We start from the raw sequence: 20,751 nt of genomic DNA on the forward strand, positions 1-20,751 counted from the left end.
CTACTACATTCATGTGAAAAATATAAAATCTGCTTTTCCAGAAAGAAAACAAACAGGTTTTATTTATTCAACATAATTTTGAGAAGTGTTTTCCCTGTGCCAGAGACTAAGCAGGACACAGAGGATAAAGTGACAAACAAAATAAAGCATGGTCCTCACCTTCCTGAATCTTAAAATCTTGTGGGAGGAAAAAAAAATAATCAAATACGTATGTAAATAAATAACACCCATATTAAGTGCAATGAAAAAAGGTAAAAAAAAAAAAAAAAAAAAAAAAAAAAACTCCACTAGGGAGCATGACTTATTCTGGGGCATCAGGAAAGGCTTCCCTTGCTCCCAGATAAGATCCAAAGAATGAATATCAGTTATCAAGGTAAAGGATAGCAGGATGGGGAGAATGATTACAGAATTATATTCCAGGCAGAGGAAGCCAAAAGTACAAGGCTCTGAGGGAGGAAAGAACATGATTTGTTTGAGGACTTGAAAGAAGACCAGTGGCCTAACATCAAGTTAGAAAAGCATGGAGGTAAAGGCTGCAGAAATGAAGGAGCCACATTTTGGTCTTTATTGTGAAATAATATAAAGCCATGAAAGGGTTCAGTATTAATCCTTTATCCTAAGTAAAAATCACTGAACAAACAATATCCCACCTTCTACACTTTTGAATTACAGGCACAACAAACAATTTACAAGGATCACCATCCACAGAACTTCTAAAGTAAATCACAGGATCCCCATGTCAGGAGGTATAAAGGATCATAGCATTGAAGGAAGATTGATGATACAGTTTCATGCTTTGAAAATATTTGTTTCTTTAGTATGCAGCAGGCTCTGCATTAGAAGAAAATTAGTGAAGGAGAATTTAAGGATCTGCTTTCAAGGATTTCATGGCCTAGTGGTAAAGACAAGATGTTATTTGAAGAAAATATTGTGAGTGCAAAATTAGTGGTGTGCAGTGGATGCTATGAAAATAGTCTCTCTTCCGTCCTTATTCTTCTTACAGGGCGAGGATTGCACACTTAGGAGGCTCTCATCTACTTCCCAGTGTTTCTAGGGAGTCAACAAACAATCAGGTAAATAAACAATAGTGGAAGGGTGATTTCATTTGAGGGATTATCAATAACTTGACCCTTTTACAAATGTATAGTTTTAAGATCATATGAACTAAGCCAGCATGTTGGCATTCCTAAATGATCACTGAATCGGGAAATGCATTCGTCCCATGCTAAATGGAGTCCTGGTAGCATAAAAAGCTAATGCAGTTTTCCAGAGTAGCCAAATCAATCCCCCAAAATTATAGTTTGAGAACCAGAGGCTCCTGGTTGACATTTATCAAGTGCTTAAAACAAACAAACAAAAAACAACACATAATCAAGTACCAGAAGGCCAGTAGACTCGTGATATAAATAGTTCACAATGCCAATAAATAGAGAAAGGAGGGAACTACATGATACATTGGAATAATGGCACAGAAAAGTTAGGCAGCCTTGCCTTGGCCAAGTTCTCATTTTTCATCACCTTTGAGCTAACAAAATGTTTCCTAAAAGGCTTTATAGTCTATTCTTGGTTGAAATATAAGAAGAGAGAAAAAGGGGGATAAATATGAAGTCAACTGGATTAGAAAAAATTAGAAAAACAGGAATTTTGGCAAAAAGCAAATGGAAAAAAATGTCTAAGAAAAATAATTTCAAGATTCAGAAAGTAATGGGAGACCCTAAGAAAACATCAAAGGTGAACACTGTTGCAATATCTTTACCTTCCATCTACCTCCTTCCCCCTTTCCCTCCCACTCTCACCACCCCTTCTGGCTACCCTCCAAATCTTTCTTCCAAGTAAGCACACCAATGAAGTTAAGAATCCAGGACAACTTCAGATTCAAGATATTAAAAATTATCACATTATGCAAATGATTACATAATCATCTACCACTGTTTATTTTATCCACAAATAAGGCCATCATGAACAAAAGCAATACAAACTAGTCTCCACTATTCTATAGATGGAAGCAAGTTATTTCAAACAAGGAACATCTCAAATGACCACTTTTTAATTTTTTTTTTTTAAAAATGGTGTTTTTAAATGATTCTATCTCTAAGTTAATGATCTGTTTCTTTTTATACATCTCTATTTCAGGATAATGCACAGCTAAGCAATTCCTTTAGGCCCAAAATAAAAGCATATAATATATTATTTCTTAATAGTCCCAAATCACAAAGGCTTATAACCTTAAAGAGTAATGAAAAAAAAATCAGCAATGTCTTAAAATCTTTCCTTTTCCCGAAACTAAGTTGGAAATAGCAATTTCTCATCCAATTCATATGAAACTGTTAATATTAAAATTTTAACAATAGTAAACTTGAAGTATGTTCTTATGGGCCACTAACTTAATGAAATGTTGTAATAAATGCTTCCTTCATTGTGATTTTCTCCACTGCTTTATAATAGTACAAATATTTATTCAATAATTCTGGGACTGTTGCTATATAATGTTTTTGTTAGGGCTACAAGATCCAATCTATTTAAACACTATCCTCTGAATCTTAAAGAAAAGCCTTTTAAGGTGCAGTTTCAGCAATTTGTGTTGAATTATGAAGCTCATGTTGTAAGAAGATATCATCTGTGAAGTGCCTTAGAGAAGAGAAATGGAACACAGTATCTGAGTGGTTTGAAAATTATTAAAGAAGAAGCAACCAGCCTTCCAATAGAGTTCACTGAGGCACCATCCATGGAAAAAGTGTATGTGGATTAAATAACATATTCAATACAGTTTAATACTATTTGCACTCTCTAGCTCGTAAGGTATTAGGGTTTTAAAATAATATACCTTTGATAACCTTCTCAACTCTCTACACTCTTATTTATAGGGAGTTGTGATTTAAAAAAAATTTTTTTAACATTTATTTATTTTTGAGACAGAGATAGAGCGTGAACAGGGGAGGGTCAGAGAAAGAGGGAGACACAGAATCTGAAACAGTCTCCAGGCTCTGAGCGTCAGCACAGAGCCCGACGCGGGGCTTAAACCCACAGACCAGGAGACCATGACCTGAGCCGAAGTCGGACGCTTAACCGACTGAGCCACCCAGGCGCCACAAGGAGTTGTGATTTTAAATCACTCCTAAGTCAAACTCATAACTTGGCAATATTCATTGTGAAAAATAAAAAAATGGCATCATTTTGGGGTATTCAATCATGTTTCATTCCTTCATATCAGGAAAAGCCCATGACACTGATGTAGTTACATCAAGTTCTTAAACCATGTTCTGAGAGCTCCTCATATATTATACAAATGCCTAAACAAAAAAAGCCATGTATTACCAGCACATGCCACCTTACAGAGGGCCTCTGTAACATCATCCTGCAGACATCTCAACCACATGCTATAGTGAAACATCTGTGAAAGAGGCTAAATAATGAAGATTTATAGGATTCTGGACACTGTTTAGGGATAGAAAAGTCCTTAGAATTCACGTAGTTCTAACTGCCATGTTTTACAGATAACAAAGCTGAAGCTCAGAGAAATTAAATGGTTTTCCTAAAGCCAAAGCTGGACTGAGAATTCAAGTCTATCTTACATTGGGTTCAGCATTTTTACTTTTGTAGGATACAGCCTCTCAATAAAGAAGATACATTTATTAACACAACAAAAATTTATTGAGAAGCACAGAGATTAGGGCAGTGAATGAAACATAATAGATGGATTTTCTATTCTAATGGAGCCTATGTTCAAGTGTAGGGGAAAAAAAAACAAAAATTACATTAAAATAGATACATATGTCAGGTAGTGATAAATGCTCTGGAGAAAAATTAAAGTAGGGTAAAGGGAAAATGAGTGAAGAGTGAAGAAATGCATTATTTTATATCAAGTAGTGAGGTGAAACTTAGGCAGACATTTGAAGAAAGGGATAGAGCAAGCCATGTAATTATATAGGGATAAAGTATTCCAGGAAAAGAAAACATAAAGTAAAAAAAAAAAAAAAAAAAAAATCTTAAGGCAGGAATGTGCTATGCATGTTCAAGAATCAGCAAAAAAGCCAGAGAGGCCAGAGCAGAGTGAACAGAAGTGAATTCTGATAGAAGATGGTGTTGAAAACATAGTGTAGCCTATTATTTAGACCTTTGGCTTTTTTTCAGAAAAAGGGAAGTCACTGGAAGGATTTAAGTAAAGAAATATCATGATTTAACTCCATTTTATTTTATTTTATTTTTTGGTATATTATCCATCATTTTATTTTATTTTATTGTTTTTAATATATTAAATTTATTGTCAAATTGGTTTCCATACAACACCCAGTGCTCATCCCAAAAGATGCCCTCTTCAATGCCCAGCACCTACCCTACCCTCCCTCCCACCCCCCCATCAACCCTCAGTTTGTTCTCAGTTTTTAAGAGTCGCTTATGCTTTGGCTCTCTCCCACTCTAACCTCTTTTTTTTTTTTCCTTCCCTTCCCCCATGGGTTTCTGTTAAGTTTCTCAGGATCCACATAAGAGTGAAAACATATGGTATCTGTCTTTCTCTGTATGGCTTATTTCACTTAGCATAACACTCTCCACTTCCATCCATGTTGCTACAAAGGGCCATATTTCATTCTTTCTCATTGCCACGTAGTACTCCACTGTGTATATAAACCACCATTTCTTTATCCATTCATCAGTTGATGGACATTTAGGCTTTTTCCGTAATTTGGCTATTGTTGAGAGTGCTGCTATAAACATTGGGGTACAAGTGCCCCTATGCATCAGTACTCCTGTATCCCTTGGGTAAATTCCTAACAGTGCTACTGCTGGGTCATAGGGTAGGTCTATTTTTAATTTTTTGAGGAACCTCCACACTGTTTTCCAGAGTGGCTGTACCAGTTTGCATTCCCACCAATAGTGCAAGAGGTTAACTCCATTTTAAAGTGTCCTTCTGGCTACTGTGTGGAGAGTAGGAAGCTATTCAACACTCAAGGCAAGAGATAATAGTGGCTAAAATTAGGGTAATAATAGACACGGTCATAAGAAATTGTTGGATATGTTTTGAAAGCAAGAGACACTGCTGACATACTAAATGAAGACTATGAGAAAAAAATCAGGTTTTTTGTTTGTTGGGGTTTTTTTAGCCTGGACAATTGAAAAAAATGGAGTTGCTATTTATTGAAATGGAAAAGATAGTAGGAAAACAAGCTTGGAGCACAGCATGGAGAGTTCAGTACGGCACGTGGTAAATTTGAGATGCTTGTTAGATATCTTATGGTAAATATTAGGTAGTGTTTGGTTTTGTAAGTCTAGAGTTCAAAAGAAAAGTCATAGCTAGAGATATAGATTTAGAAGTTGGAATTATATAAATTAAGCTATGGGACTGAACAAAATAATCTAGGGGAAATAGGGTGCAGAAGGGAAGGAAATGAGCAAAACTAGTGGCCTAAGTACTGAGACACCCCAGTATTTAGATATGAGGGAAAACAAAAAGAAAGATCTAGCTAAGATGACTAAGAATGAACAACTAGTGAGGTGAGAGCCAAATAAAAAGGCTGTGGCATTCTGGAAGCCAAGTGGAGTTAAGTGTTTCAAGGAGGAAGAAGGGAGACACTATGTCAAAGGCTGTTGATAAGTCAAGTACCATGAGGTGTGGGACTAGGTCAGTGTGTGGTCACTGGTGACACAGATGGGATCCTGACAGACTGGTGCAGTGGAGTGGGAGGCAAGAAGACTGAACTCGAGAGAAGATTATAGGAGAGGAGGTGTGAATGGTAAGTGTACATAATTCTCCTCAATCTATCCAGAACAGAAAATCTCCAACACTGGATAAAACTTATTTGCCTAACCCATACCAGCATCTTGGCTACTAAACACAGTTTAAGTAAAATCACACAACAGGAAAGATTTGCTTTACTCCAGATTAGCGATTAGCTCAGGTGGGCCCTCAATACTAGCTGGTATTATTTCCCTATCCAGATTGTTTTCCCATTTTCCACAATGAAATTTTTCAAAATGTACATTCTGCAATTTGTTAACAACAAATAAACAATCAAAAAAAAACAAAACAAAAAAGGCCCCAATTTAACCCTATTCTTATGAAATAGTAAATGGCTCCACCACCACAACAACAAAAATCCTCTTCTCCTCCACCGGTGTTTCCTATATCTGGCAATATCTCCACCAACCACCCAGTTGCAGTCATCCTTGACACCTCCCTCTCTGTTACTTCTGAATTGTAATCAATTATCAAATCCATAGATTTCATATAATAAATATTTCTTGATTTATTCATTTCTTTCCATTCCCACTGCCACTAACCAAATCCAACTAACCAACATTTTGCATCTGCACGACCACAAGAACCTTGGCTTACGGCTCCTACACTCTAGCCAGAATGATCTTTCAAACCTATAAGTTTGATCATGATACACATAAATCCCCTTAATTTAACCACTCATTAATGTGAATTGCATTTAAAATAAAGTAGAAAATTTATACTATGGTCTATAAGGCCGCTAATAATCTATTTCCTTTAACTTCACCTGCTACTATCCCCCTTTATTCTATGTTCTATTGAGTTCCTCTCTCTCTCTCTCTCTCTCTCTCTCTCTCTCTCCCTCTCTCTCTTACCTATGGGACTTTGACCCATTCTACTGTCTCCCCACCATCACCATCATTAACAGTCTCCTAAAATATAGTCAGCTGAAATATCAACTCCAAAGGATCTCTTTTCCAACTAGCCAAAATAACACCTTGTACTTCCCCTTCAAAGTACTTGTTACACATACAATTATTTGTTAACTGTCTCTCTTACCTGCTAGACCGTGAGCTCACGGAGGTAGCTTTACATTCCTATCACCATCATACCCCTAGCTCTTATTACACAGTGGACACATGGTATGTATACATTGAGTTGAATTTAATACCTATTTTACCTACAACATTTTTATCCAAAAGTGAGGAGGTAGTGAAATCATCTAAATAGCTGATTATTGATACACTATTATCTTTAAACTTTCATAACTTCACCTCCATTTACTAAATAAAATGACAGCTAGAAATCAATGTTTTTTTGAAAATTGTTTATCATTAGCAATTTTTAACATATCTCAAAACTGCTGCCTAAAGGAAAAAGCCACATATGGGGCTTTTGAACTCTGCTATATTTCTGAAGAATAGAGGACAAAGAGATATGATTTGTAAGTAACTGCAAGATGGTATGTCTGAAGAAGGAAAAAAGTAAGACAAGACGTAAATTTTTTCCTTTGTCCTATTTTGTTCAAATTCTTACATACAAACTCCTACTTCCACCTGGTGGTTCTCAACAATGTGGAAGTGATGATTGCTACCTTCTATGTATAATGAGTATTACCCCACTCAAAACAAAACACTTTGACATGCAAGAATGATATCTTGATCTTATCTAAGATATGATGCCTGTCTGTTTACAATCTAGTACATATGTAAGATTTAAAAATACACCCAAAAACAAAAATAAACCCAGGAGGTTGGCACTTACTTCACTTTACCTATCTACACTTATAGATTCAGTTTCCTAAAGATCTAAACCTGATTTTTTTAGTGTGCTGTCACTGCCTGTAAAAATGTGGCATAGCTTTCAATAAGGAGGCCACAAATTGCTTTCCTGAGAATACTAATTATCCCAAATATGTGACAGAAGTCCCATTAAAAAAGCTTCCTGGTCAAAAAAAATTTTAAGAAGTGTTTAATATGCATACCTCTTGGAGAATAACAATATATATATTCACTTTTAATGAGTCTGAAAACAATAAAACTTTTCAACTTTACTAAGCCACTGTTTACAGATATATTTAACAATGAATCCATTTTCTCATCAACCACCTATTAAGATCATAGATGACACTAGTGTTCATCTATAGGCTTTAAGAAATACTGGCTTCAACTATAGTCATGATTTGCCTAGTATGACATATAAACTTTTATTGAGATCCTTTCTTAAAATTCATAAATAAATAAAGGGCAAAAATACACCTCTTCACTGAACCAACTAAGCAAAAACTTGAGCACTTGAGTAAAATTAGAAAAGAAGTCCTAAAGGCTAAGACACTTAAGTGAATGAGATACATTATTCACTCATTATCTGCAGCTTAATTTATCCTGGATTTTATTTCCAAACATAATTAAAATATATCTATGTCACTCTGAATTCTTCTCTTGGAGATATTTCAACTCTAATCTGATGTACACATCTCTTGGTAATGATTCTCAAGTTTAGTATTCATTAGAACCACCTGGGTGCTTACTACAAAATGCAATTTCTTGGGATCAACACCGAAGTCACTGAATTTTTGGATGTAAGGTTCAAGATTTTGCATTTTTAGCAAATACTCTAGATGATTCAGGAAATTCTGTCTCTAGACTTTAATCTCGGCACAAAAACATTATTTCAGTTGTTTGCAGTTTCTCTGTCAAAGTCCATTTGCTTATGCTGATTAAACTCAATAAAGAGAAAGTCTAGGTTAGCCATTCTAGGTGCTTTATACTAAGAAAATATATTTCCCCTAATATTTTGGCTTTTTCTTACTTTTTACAAACAAAGCCAAAGAGAAAAAGTACCACTATGAAACTGTCTTCTAAACTATTAGTAAGAGATGACACTACTGGGGCACCTGGGTGGTTGAGCTTCTGACTCTTGATTCCAGCTCAGGTCATGATCTCAGGGTCATGAGATGGAGCCCTATGTCAGGCTTTGCGCTGATAGCACAGAGCCTGCTTGGGATTCTCTCTCTCTCCCTCTCTCTCTCTCTCTCTCTCTCTGCCCCTCCCCCGCTCACTCTCGCTTGCTCTCTCTCAAAATAGTCTTTAAAAATTACATAACTTTTTTTGCAATCCTAAAGATTATTTCTCCACTTTCTGAAAAAGAATTAAAATTTTCCCTCCACATAATATTCAGCCTCTAGCTATGACAAAAACAATTTAGGTTGCCTTTATCAACCAAACTCCCAACTAGTCTTGTCACAAATATTTGCGGAAAACAGTATGAAACTTGTCCAGGCAGGATGTTCTGGGCCCCCATTTTCACTATGCTGTTTCACACTGCCATTTTAATGTATTACTTTAAGCACCTATTATAAGATACACGAACTAATTATAATATGGAAAACCATATTAGCAATAAAATAAACCTGGAAAACTAAATTATTCTGAAATAACTGAAGAGAATGGTTCTTTATTTTCTAAAGATTTGACTAAGAAACAAATAAAATTTACTTTCAAATTCAATTTATCCAGTAACTCATATTACTACTGATAAGAATAATTCATAGAAAACAAAATTGACGGTGGCTGAACTGCAAGTGGTAAATATTTGATTGAAAATTTTGAACTTCATACATTGTTCCTGTTAAAAACAATGGCCCCAAAGGAAAGCTCACAACTGAAGATATAATATCATGAGAGAGAAGAAAAGCCCTGACTTATAACCAAAACTTCCTCGTAAAGATTAAGTAAAAAACAAACAAACAAAAAATGACTTTGAGAAAAAAGTGTTGGTAAATGAAAATAATTTTTTTCAATTAGAAATCATTTAATTGCACTGTAGCACAAGTTGACTAAGATACTAAGTTTTTCAAAACAATTTTTTACTATTGCTTTAATTTGAAGAAAAAGAATGTAAATTATAATATAAAGTCAATATGTCCTTACCATTAAAATTGTAAAGTCAAAATACTGACTAGGTCAAAATGTCAGGGTAAAAGTATCTTGCAACTATATGATGACCATTTTAATCAGAATTTTCTAGTACAATACTTCACAAGTTTTTAAAATAGAAATTCAAAATGTCTAATTGAGCATGCAGTTCAGTATGGCAGATTGAATACACTGACCTTTTCTCCTCTTCAAGACCTATTGAAATGAATGGATATATATCTTCATATGAAAAGAAACTATAACAATGATATAAAATAAGAATAATAAATGGTATCTACATTTCCTTCACTGCTTTAAAATAAAAAGGAGACTTCCATTTCACCCAATAAGTCTGATCAAATATCCAGAGAAATCTTTTCTTTTTGTTTTAGTTTTTTTAACATTTATTTATTTTTGAGAGAGAGAGAGAGAGAGAGCGAGCAGCATGAGTGGGGGATGGGCAGGGAGTGAAGGAGACACAGAATCCAAAGAAGGCTCCAGGAGCTAAACTGTCAACACAGAGCCCAACGCAGGACTTGAATTCACAGACCCAACCATGAGATCATGGCCTGAGCTAAAGTCGGACGCTTAACCAAATGAGGCACCCAGGCACCCCCAGAGAAATCTTTTCAATTTATAACACAAGAAAATGGTGAATAGAATTGTTTTAATTTTCTTACATGTTTGGCTGAGTAAAGAGGAAAGTAAAGAAAATCTTCAGAAGGCAAAATTAAAGAGAAAGGAAAAATCCAGAGAGCTCTGAAGCTAGCATTTATCTTAGGGACAACTACCAAATCCATGGTGGCCTAGGGCTTACGTTTTTACAGAAGACAGACCTGGGCCCTGTACAAGGTGGGAAATAAAAATTGGTCCCTGCAAAGATGAGAAATCAGAATGAGAAATATGAACAAATATAGGACCCTATAAGGCAATATAAGAAAAAAAAAAGATAACTCATAAAAGGAGATGATGAAAAAGCCTGTATGCTTCACCTTAACTCTTAGATGGATGGGAGTAAATAAGAGAGAGAAAAAGGGCAGAAGTTCTTCCTGGAAAATTCCTAAATGCAGGCCTATCCCTCATAACTGGTTTGGGGCCAGAATTTGTAGAGCCCCAGGAATTTAGCAGAAGCAAACGTCTCTTTGGATGAATGCACATACAAACCAGGTCTCAAGTAATCCCTCCAAGGAAAGTGAGCAAATTTTTAAAAGTCACTGAAGGTCATAGCAATTTCTTACTTGACACATCCCCAAAGGCAAGGGAATTAAAAGCAAAATTGAACTACTGGGACCTTATGAAGATAAAAAGCTTCTGCACAGCAAAGGAAACAACCAACAAAACTAAAAGGCAACCAACGGAATGGGAAAAGATATTTGCAAATGACATATCAGACAAAGGGCTAGTATCCAAAATCTATAAAGAGCTCACCAAACTCCACACCCGAAAAACAAATAACCCAGTGAAGAAATGGGCAGAAAACATGAATAGACACTTCTCTAAAGAAGACATCCAGATGGCCAACAGGCACATGAAACGATGCTCAACATCGCTCCTCATCAGGGAAATACAAATCAAAACCACACTCAGATATCACCTCACGCCAGTCAGAGTGGCCAAAATGAACAAATCAGGAGACTATAGATACTGGAGAGGATGTGGAGATATGGGAACCCTCTTGCACTGTTGGTGGGAATGCAAATTGGCGCAGCCACTCTGGAAAACAGTGTGGAGGTTCCTCAAAAAATTAAAAATAGACCTACCCTATGACCCAGCAATAGTACTGTTAGGAATTTACCCAAGGGATACAGGAGTACTGATGCATAGGGGCACTTGTACCCCAATGTTTATAGCAGCACTCTCAACAATAGCCAAATTACGGAAAAAGCCTAAATGTCCATCAACTGATGAATGGATAAAGAAATGGTGGTTTATATACACAATGGAGTACTATGTGGCAATGAGAAAGAATGAAATATGGCCCTTTGTAGCAACGTGGATGGAACTGGAGAGTGTGATGCTAAGTGAAATAAGCCATACAGAGAAAGACAGATACCATATGGTTTCACTCTTATGTGGATCCTGAGAAACTTAACAGAAACCCATGGGGGAAGGGAAGGAAAAAAAAAAAAGAGGTTAGAGTGGGAGAGAGCCAAAGCATAAGAGACTCTTAAAAACTGAGAACAAACTGAGGGTCGATGATGGGTGGGAGGGAGGGGAGGGTGGGTGATGGGTATTGAGGAGGGCACCTTTTGGGATGAGCACTGGGTGTTGTATGGAAACCAATTTGACAATAAATTTCATATATTGAAAAAAAAATAATATAATAAATAAGCAATATACCTTGGTGTTTTCTTGGGTCCCTTTCTTTCATATATTAAACACAGAATATTAATATGTAAGATAAAATAAAACCATAGTTTATTTAACCACTCTCCCATATATGAACATTTTAGTTATTTCCAATATTTTACAATTACAAACTATGCTGTAATGAATAGCTTCTGTTTATATATTTTTGTTTTGTTGAAGGCATACCTTCAGGGTAGATTCCCACAAAGGAATTCCTAGACTGAAAGATATATGCATCTGTAATTTTGTTAAGATATTGCCAGAAGGGTTGTATCAATTTGTATTCCAACCAGCAATGTATAAAAGTGACTGTTTCCAGACAGCTTTGCCAACAAAATATGTTGTCATGTTTTTAAATGTTTACCAGTGTTGGGGCACCTGGGTGACTCAGTCAGTTAAGCATCCGACTTTGGTTCAGGTCATGATCTTGTGGTTTATGGGTTCGAGCCCCACGTCGGGCTCTGTGCTGACAGCTCAGAGTCTGGAGTCTGCTTCAGCTTCTGTGTCTCCCTCTCTCTCTCTGCCTCTCCCCCACTCATGCTCTCTTGCCCACTCTCTTTCTCAAAATTAAAAAAAAAAAATTTAATGTTTACCAGTGTTAGGAGAGAAACAGTATCTCAGTACTGTATAAATTTGCATTTTTCTAAATATGAGTGAATTTGAGCATTTGTTCATATATTTGATACATTTATATCTCTTTTTATATCATACACTTATACCTATTTTTAATGAATTTTCTGTTCATGTCTTTTCCATATTTTTCTATTGGATTATCGTCATTTGTCCTTTAATTTGTAAGAGTTCCTATATTTTAGGACCATTAGCCTTTTGTTTGTGGTACAGGTTGAAAATATTTTATACTAATATGTCAGATGTGTTTTAACTTCATGATGTTAGCTATCATATGTGTTTCATTTTTATGTAGTCAAATTTATCAATCGTTTTATTGTCTCTAGGATTTGAGTCATAGTAGAAAGTCTTTCCCAATGTAAGATGAAAAAGGAATTCATGTATATTTATTTCTGTACTTAAATGATTTCATTTTTTAAATTTAGATCCTTAATCCATTTGGAGTTCAATGTTTTGTTTGGTATGAGATGCAAATCTAATTTTATCTTTTTCCAAATGACTACACAGTTGTCCCAGCACCATTTATTAAATGCCCATCCTTATACCACTGGTTAGAGATGTTGCCTTTGTCATATACTATATTTCCATATGTATTTAGGGCTAATTCTAGAATTTTTATTCTATTCCACTTGTCTATTTTTCCATTAACGCACCAGTAGAACTCTGTTTTAATTATATATGTTTTATAATATGTTTGAATGTCTGATAAGTCTAGTTTCCCCCCCACAAATAATTGTTATTTTTCCATGTTTTCCTATGTATTCCTGCATATTTGTTTTTCCATATGAATTTTTGCATCAAGTTGCTTAACACTATAAAATAAGTGTTGGAATTTTTGCTGAGATTACACTCGCTTTATAAATTAACTTAGCAAAAGCTGACATTTTTATAACTCTAAGCCACCTTCTCCAAGAACAGGTGTCTTTTTTCCAAAGAAGACATTCAAATAGCCAAAAGGTACATTAAAGGTACTCAGTATCACTAACCATCAGAAAATACAAATCAAAACCACAGTGAGATACCATTTCATACTTTTTAGAATAGCTATTATCAAAAAGGCAGAAAATAACTTTGGTGAGGATGTGGAGAAAAGGAAATTCTTGTGCACTATTGGCGGGAATGTAAATTGGTATAGCCACTATGGAAACAGTATGAAGGTTCCTTGAAAATTATATGTGTATAATTTATACATATATATGTATATTATATGAATATAATTATATATATATATATATGTGAGGGAAATTAAATCAGTATTTTGAAGAGATACCTGCACCCTCATGTTCATTGCAGCGTTATTCACAATAAGCAAGACATAGAAACAACCTAAGTGTCCCTCAATAGATAAATGGATTTTATATATATGAATACTATTCAACCAAAAGAAAGAAATTCTGCATTTGTGACAACCTGAATAAACTTTAAGGGCATTATGCTGAGTAAAATAAGTCAAAGATAAATACCTATTATGTCATTTATATGTAAAACAACAAACAAACTAACTTGTAGAAACAGAGTAGATTGGTGGTTGCCATGTACAGATGCAGGGAAGGGGGTGAAGGTGGTCAAAGTGTAAAAACTTCCAGTTATAAGATTAATAAATTCTGGAGATTTAACATATAGTATGATGACTATAGTTAACACTGAATTGTATATTTGAAAGTTGCTAAGAGATCAACACATACACATAAAAAATTGTATGTGAGGTGTTATGTTAACTAACTTACTGAGTTAAAATTTTCACAATATATACATATATCAAATTATCATGTTGTATACCTTAAACTTACACAACATTATATTTCAGTTATATCTCAATAAAGCTGGGGGAAAAAAGAATACGGGATCTTTTTTGTTCAAGCCCTCCACAGTATTTCTCAGGAGTGTTTTAAAATTTTCCTTGTATATGATTTTGCACGTTTCTTAAATTTATTCCTATGTATCTAATCTTTGCTGCTAATCATAAAGTGTGTTTTCTCAAGAAAGAAAGAAAGAAAGAAAGAAAGAAAGAAAGAAAGAAAGAAAGAGTGTTTTCTCTACCACTACCTTCTCTGTTAATGGCTTGTGTGTATGAAGGCTGCTTAATTTTGCATGTTAATTTTATAACTAGTACTTTAACAACCCCTTTGTTGGTGAGTTGGTTTTGTCATTGATTCTCTGGGGGATGGGGAGATTTGCAATAACATTATATCATCTACAAGTAAAGATAATTTTGTTTCTTCTTTATCCATTCTTATGCCTCTAATTGATTTATCTTGTCTAACTGCATTGACTGATAACTCTAATGAAATGGTAAGTAGTGGTGGAGACAGTTGGCATCCTTGCCTTGTTCCTCATCCTAGTGAAATTGCCTCTAGTATTTCTTTTTTTTTTTTAATATGAGATGCCATTTATTTCAAATATATAAATGCACTTTTTAACGTTTGTGACCAACACTGTGTAAGACCAATGTTATGGCCTCTAGTATTTCTTGATTTAGAAAAATAAATACTGGCTTAAAAACAAATATATTTTTATCATTTTGAGAAAGTATCCCTCCTTAAATATTTTCCTTAAATGTTTCTATCACGAATTGATATGGGATTTTTTACAAGGATTTAATCAATCTGTATGGAGATAATCATATAATTTTTCCTTGGATTTATTAATGGGTACATGACATTAATGGACTTCCTTACATTCCTTGAAAAACCCCATTGGGTCATGGCGTATTATATTCTTTTTTTTTTATTTTTTTAACGTTTATTTATTTTTGAGAAGAGAGAGACAGAGCATGAGAGGGGGAGGAGAGAGAAAGAGGGAGACACAGAATCTGAAACAGGCTCCAGGCTCTGAGCTGTCAGCACAGAGCCCGACGTGGGGCTCAAACTCACGGACCGTGAGATCATGACCTGAGCCAAAGTTGTATGCTTAACCGACTGAGCCACCCAGGCACCCCTGTATTATATTCTTAATATGGTATTGGTGTCTGTTTGCTAATATTTAAAAATTTTGCATCAATATCGATGAGAGATATTTATCTGCAGTTTTCTTTCTGTTTGTCTTTATTTGAGTTATATATCTGTGTTACATTTTCTTCCTTTTTAATGCTCTGTAATAACTTATAAGGCATGAAAAATATCTAGTTTTTGAAAGTTGAATAGAATTCCTTTGTGAAACCACCCGGGCCTCATGTTTTGTTTTGTGCTGTTTGTGGAGTGGTTCCTTGATAACTTTATCTGTTCTATGAAAATTGGACTTTTAAGACTTTATAACTCTAATAGAATCAGTTTTGATAACCTGAAATTGTTTCCATTTCATTTAGGTTTTCAAAATTGTCTACAAATTTGATTCAGTTAATCTTTTTTATTTCTTCTGTTTAAGTTGTTACTTCCCTTTATAATTTCTTATTTTGTATAATTGTATTTTTCCTTTCTTTCTTGAACAAGTTATCTAGTGGTTTCTCTGTTTTGCTAATTTTTTTAAATGGAACTTTGATTTAAATCATACTTGGGTCTTTAAACGAAGATTATCTCCTTAAGATGAGTCTGTTCTAAATCGTGTTGCTGGTCATTTAAATAGGGTATATTTTGAAATACCTTTCCTGTATTCCTGCTCTAAACCGCCCAGGCATTTTACAGTATTTTCAGATGTAGTGATTTAATCTTTCTAGTGGTTGCTCCAACTCTCTCTCTGGCTTCCTCTTCACATCCCACCTCTGTCTTCCTAGTAATTTCTCAGCTGTCTTTGTTCCCAGCAAAGGCACAAAGAGTTGAGATTTTCTAGAACCCTGGTGCTGGGATTTTTTGCTCTTTCTCTTTGTACTCAGTGTTTAAACAATAGCATTTATGTAACAGAAAAATAAATAATATGTAATTTCAAATAAACACCTATTTTTATATTTTATAATATTTAATATGTGTATGTAAGATGTGTGATAAAGTAACAGTATACATGTATAAATATGTAATATGTAAAAATATATATATTTACAATATAAAAATATTTGTATCTGGTACAGCATGTCCTCAGTTGGCTCTCTAAAAAGTTGGTCTCCCTTACATGCTTTTTCATAATATGAACTTTTTAATTTTTACTCTATACCTTTCTATGTCAAAAAATTTTCATTTGCTTTGATACAGTCTATATTCAAATTGCCCTAATTGTCCCCAAAATATCCTTACAACTGCTTCATACACAGCTCCCAAGTCCATATATTACTTTTGCTTATAATGTCCATTAAGTGTTCTTTTCATTTAGAACTACTCTGTTCTCCTTCACTTTTTTAATGAGACAGGTATGGTGAAGAGGCCAAGGTAGTAAGTAGTCTTACAGCATATCTAACTTTCTGGATTTATCTGATTGCTACAATGAGGTGGCAATGAGCTTTATTCTTCTCTCTCTTTCCTAAATTTCTTGTTTATCTCTCTCTCTAAACTAGATGGCAAACTTCCTGTGGTCCAGGATTGTGACCTGGTCATTTTTGAATCCCCAGAAACAACACCATGTCTGGCCCAGACCACAGTCAAGTTTTTTATTAGTTTTTGTTCTTAAAAAAATATGTATTGAATTGACCAGGGGAAGGTTAGTTTTTCCTAATTAATAGCAAGATTGTTTCAGAATACTATGACCTGAAACATTCTCTCTCTGTTTCTGTCTGTCTGTCTCTGTCTCTCTCTCTCTCATACACACACGCGTGAGCGCGCGCACACACACACACACACACACACACACACACATGTCCCAAGAAGAACAACAACCACAACCACTATGAAATACCATGTGAAACTATAAAACCAGAATAATGGTACACAGCTTCTGAAGTAGGTAGAAACCTGATAGAGCAGCTAGGAAAATCTTCTGAAGTAGAATGATAATGACAGTGATTACATAGTGCAAGTGTTGCTATTAGGAAAGAAACATGGACTGTTTCTACAGAAAATGGGCATTAAGCATAAATGTTTATGGAAATCATACATCCTTTTGGCAGAGGAAAATAAGATACAGGTACAGAATGGAAATGATAAGCCAATCTATCACTTATTTGTAAAAGCTGTGTGAAGGAAGTTAACTAAAGATATAACAATAGCAGTACCTTACGTTAACAAATAAAGCATGCAGACTAGTAAGCACTGAAAATAAGTATCCTAAATCCTGATTCCAGCTCTCCAACCATTGTGTATTATTTTTCAATAAATAATTCTACTTCTCTGTGTCCATCCTCCATGTGTAAAGTGTAAAGAATACTTTGTCATTGTTTTCAGCAGACCTATTGGCTTCCTTAATCTGATCAAGCTTCATCTTTCATGGTAGACAATGAAAGAAGGATATTCTTGTGAGGTATCTTTGGTTTAGACCCTAACTCTTAGCTCCTGAGATTTGTTTTTCTATGAAACTTTCTCAGATAACTCCTAAAGATGATCCCTAAATTGCCATTTCAAAGACTCTGGGCTTGGTATTGTTACAGAAGTTGGTGAGTTTCTTTAGAGCCAAATGACACACAAAGGCAGAAGCAAAACTCAAAACAAAAATAAAGATGTATGAATTTAGTTTCCTCTAAAAATAATTATCACATATATGCTATTCTCTTTGGACAACAATGAGATAATAACCTATAGCTAGTTTCCTTGAACTTTTATTCAGTATAAATTCTTTCAACTGTGATTTTTTTCCATTTCCTCTTTATGGTATGTGATATTGTTCATTCCAACAAGACACTGTGTAAAGTATAGCAATTTATCATTTTGATTGTGTTTTAATAATTTCTCAAAATCCTTTTCATTTGCTCTATTATGAATCCTACGAAGTATATTTTATACCTTGATTGATTTCTTATTTTTATCCAATATTGATGAGTTAGATTTCCCTTAATATATTGTATATTTTTCTATTCTTGCTTACTGGCTTTTTAAAAATTCTGTTATAGATTTATTTTAAATCCTAGAGAAAATAAAAAAAAAAACTGATGTTAGCACTGCATTTTATACACTGTTCTAAAATAGTAATAAAGTACAAATCAGTTACATGATTTGAAACCAAAGGTACAAACAGTAATGAAAAAGACTTTACTTAAATAGAATAAAGAAAAATTCAATATAGCCATTTCTTTGTCCCAGAAAGGGGGCTGCAAATCCATTGTCTTCCATTATATCTAGAGGAAAGGCACACAAAGAGTTGAAATACCAAAGGCACATACCCTTTACATGTTTTACAGATCTGGCTGGATGATAACACTGTAAACAGACTATTTCAAATAATCATGCACATGGTCTTTTTATTCTAGTTATATATCATTCTAAATATTGACAAAATTCCCAGAAACTTCTTAAGAGTGATTCTTTAGAAAAACATTTACAGTAATCACTGGGCTTTGTGTAAGTACTGGCATGTTAAAAGTCTCGGTGATCACTGGGGTACAATATTGCTTACCATTCCAAAGGAAGATTTCCTACAATTCAAAATAATAGGCAGATACATAGGGTGTCACCTGAGAGAGACCTTAAGGAGAAAAGGAAACTCACATGTTTTTTAACTACTACTAGATGTCAAGTAGTATTTTTTATATATATTACTTACATTTCACAATAAAACTCTTTGAGAAAACTGAGCCATGAAGAAGTTAAGTAAACTTCTTCCCAGGACTGACAGCTAGAAGAAATAGAACCAGGATGCAAACCAGGTCTATATGATAAAGCTATGCTCCCTTCACAGGTCATGATTTGCTGCAAGAATCTTATTCACATAAAATATCACAACTGGTCTGCCTAAACAGAAACTACCCCTCTTCCACTCCTTTTTCTGCTTACCTGAAATTCTTACCTCTACTAGCCTAGTGATAGGATCAGAAGACAAAGGCACTGAGATTTGTTACCCTAAATGGAAAAGATTACTTGCCTTTCTGGTTGCCTTCTCTACAGCAAAAGTTAGTTGATCTCACATTAGAAACTAATGCTTTAAAAAATATTTAATTTGACTCCTGCATTGCTGGTGGGAATGCGAACTGGTACAGCCACTCTGGAAAACAGTATGGAGGTTCCTCAAAAAATTAAAAATAGAGCTACCCTACAACTCAGCAATTGCACTACTAGGTATTTATCCAAAGGATAAAAATGCTGATTTGAAGGGCACACGTACCCCAATGTTTATAGCAGCACTATCAACAATAGTCAAATTATGGAGAGAGACCAAACGTCCATTGAAAGATGAATGGATAAAGAAGATGTGGTATATAAATATACAATGGCATATTACTCAATGATTAAAAAGAATGAAATCTTGCTATTTGCAACAACATGGATGGAACTAGAATGTATTATGCTAAGCAAAATAAGTCAGTACAGAAAGACAAATATTGTATGATTTCATTCATGGGGAATTCAAGAAACAAAACAGGTGATTATAGGGGAAGGGAAGGGAAAATAAGATAAAAACAGAGAGGGAGGCAAACCATAAGAGATTCTTAAATACAAAAAACAAACTGAGGGTTGCTAGAGGGGTGTTGGGTGGGGGGATGGGCTAAATGGGTGATGGACATTAAGGAGGGCACTTGTTGGGATGAGCACTGGGTGTTATATGTAAGTGACAAATCACTAAATTCTACTCCTGAAACCATTATTACACTATATGTTGACTAACCTGGGTTTAAATAAAAACAACAAAAGAACAGAAGGAAGGAAGAAAGCAATAAAGAAAGAGAGGAAGGGAGAAAGGAAAAAGGCAGAAAGAGAAGAAAAGGAAAGAAAAGAAAAAAGAAGAAAGAAAGAAAGAAAGAAAGAAAGAAAGAAAGAAAGAAAGAAAGAGAAAGGGAGGAAGGGAGGAAGGAAGGAAGGAAGGAAGGAAGGAAGGAAGGAAGGAAGGAAGGAAGGAAGAAAGAAAATGAAAAAAATTAATTTGGTTTATATGACTGCATAGATAAGATTTATGGGGATGCAATAAGATCAAAAACAGTAAGGGATACCACAAAGAGAAAACAAAAACAACAAATGGGGTGAGGCATCCATTCCTTAAAGGTTGGAGGCAGAAAGTAAACAGTGAATGGAGAAGGCAGGATGAGGGGAGAAATTTATAAAAAGGTGGTGAGGGCAAGAAGACAGAGTCCAGAAAATACAATAGTTCTGACAAAGAGAACTTTACAGAAGTGGAGGAAATGATAATAGAATTGCC

At 34.7% G+C, this 20,751-nt stretch overlaps 1 protein-coding gene across 10 annotated transcripts in view; it reads right to left on the reverse strand.

Moving 5' to 3' along the window:
• DLG2 (discs large MAGUK scaffold protein 2) overlaps positions 1-20,751 on the reverse strand; it is a 2,060,086-nt gene that overhangs the window by 1,803,609 nt on the left and 235,726 nt on the right. The gene's annotated exons all lie outside the window — the stretch shown is intronic.

This window comes from Puma concolor, chromosome D1 (assembly GCF_028749965.1).
Source record: "Puma concolor isolate L17-30 chromosome D1, mPumCon1.1.hap2, whole genome shotgun sequence".
In the NCBI taxonomy this organism is placed as follows: Eukaryota; Metazoa; Chordata; class Mammalia; order Carnivora; family Felidae; genus Puma; species Puma concolor.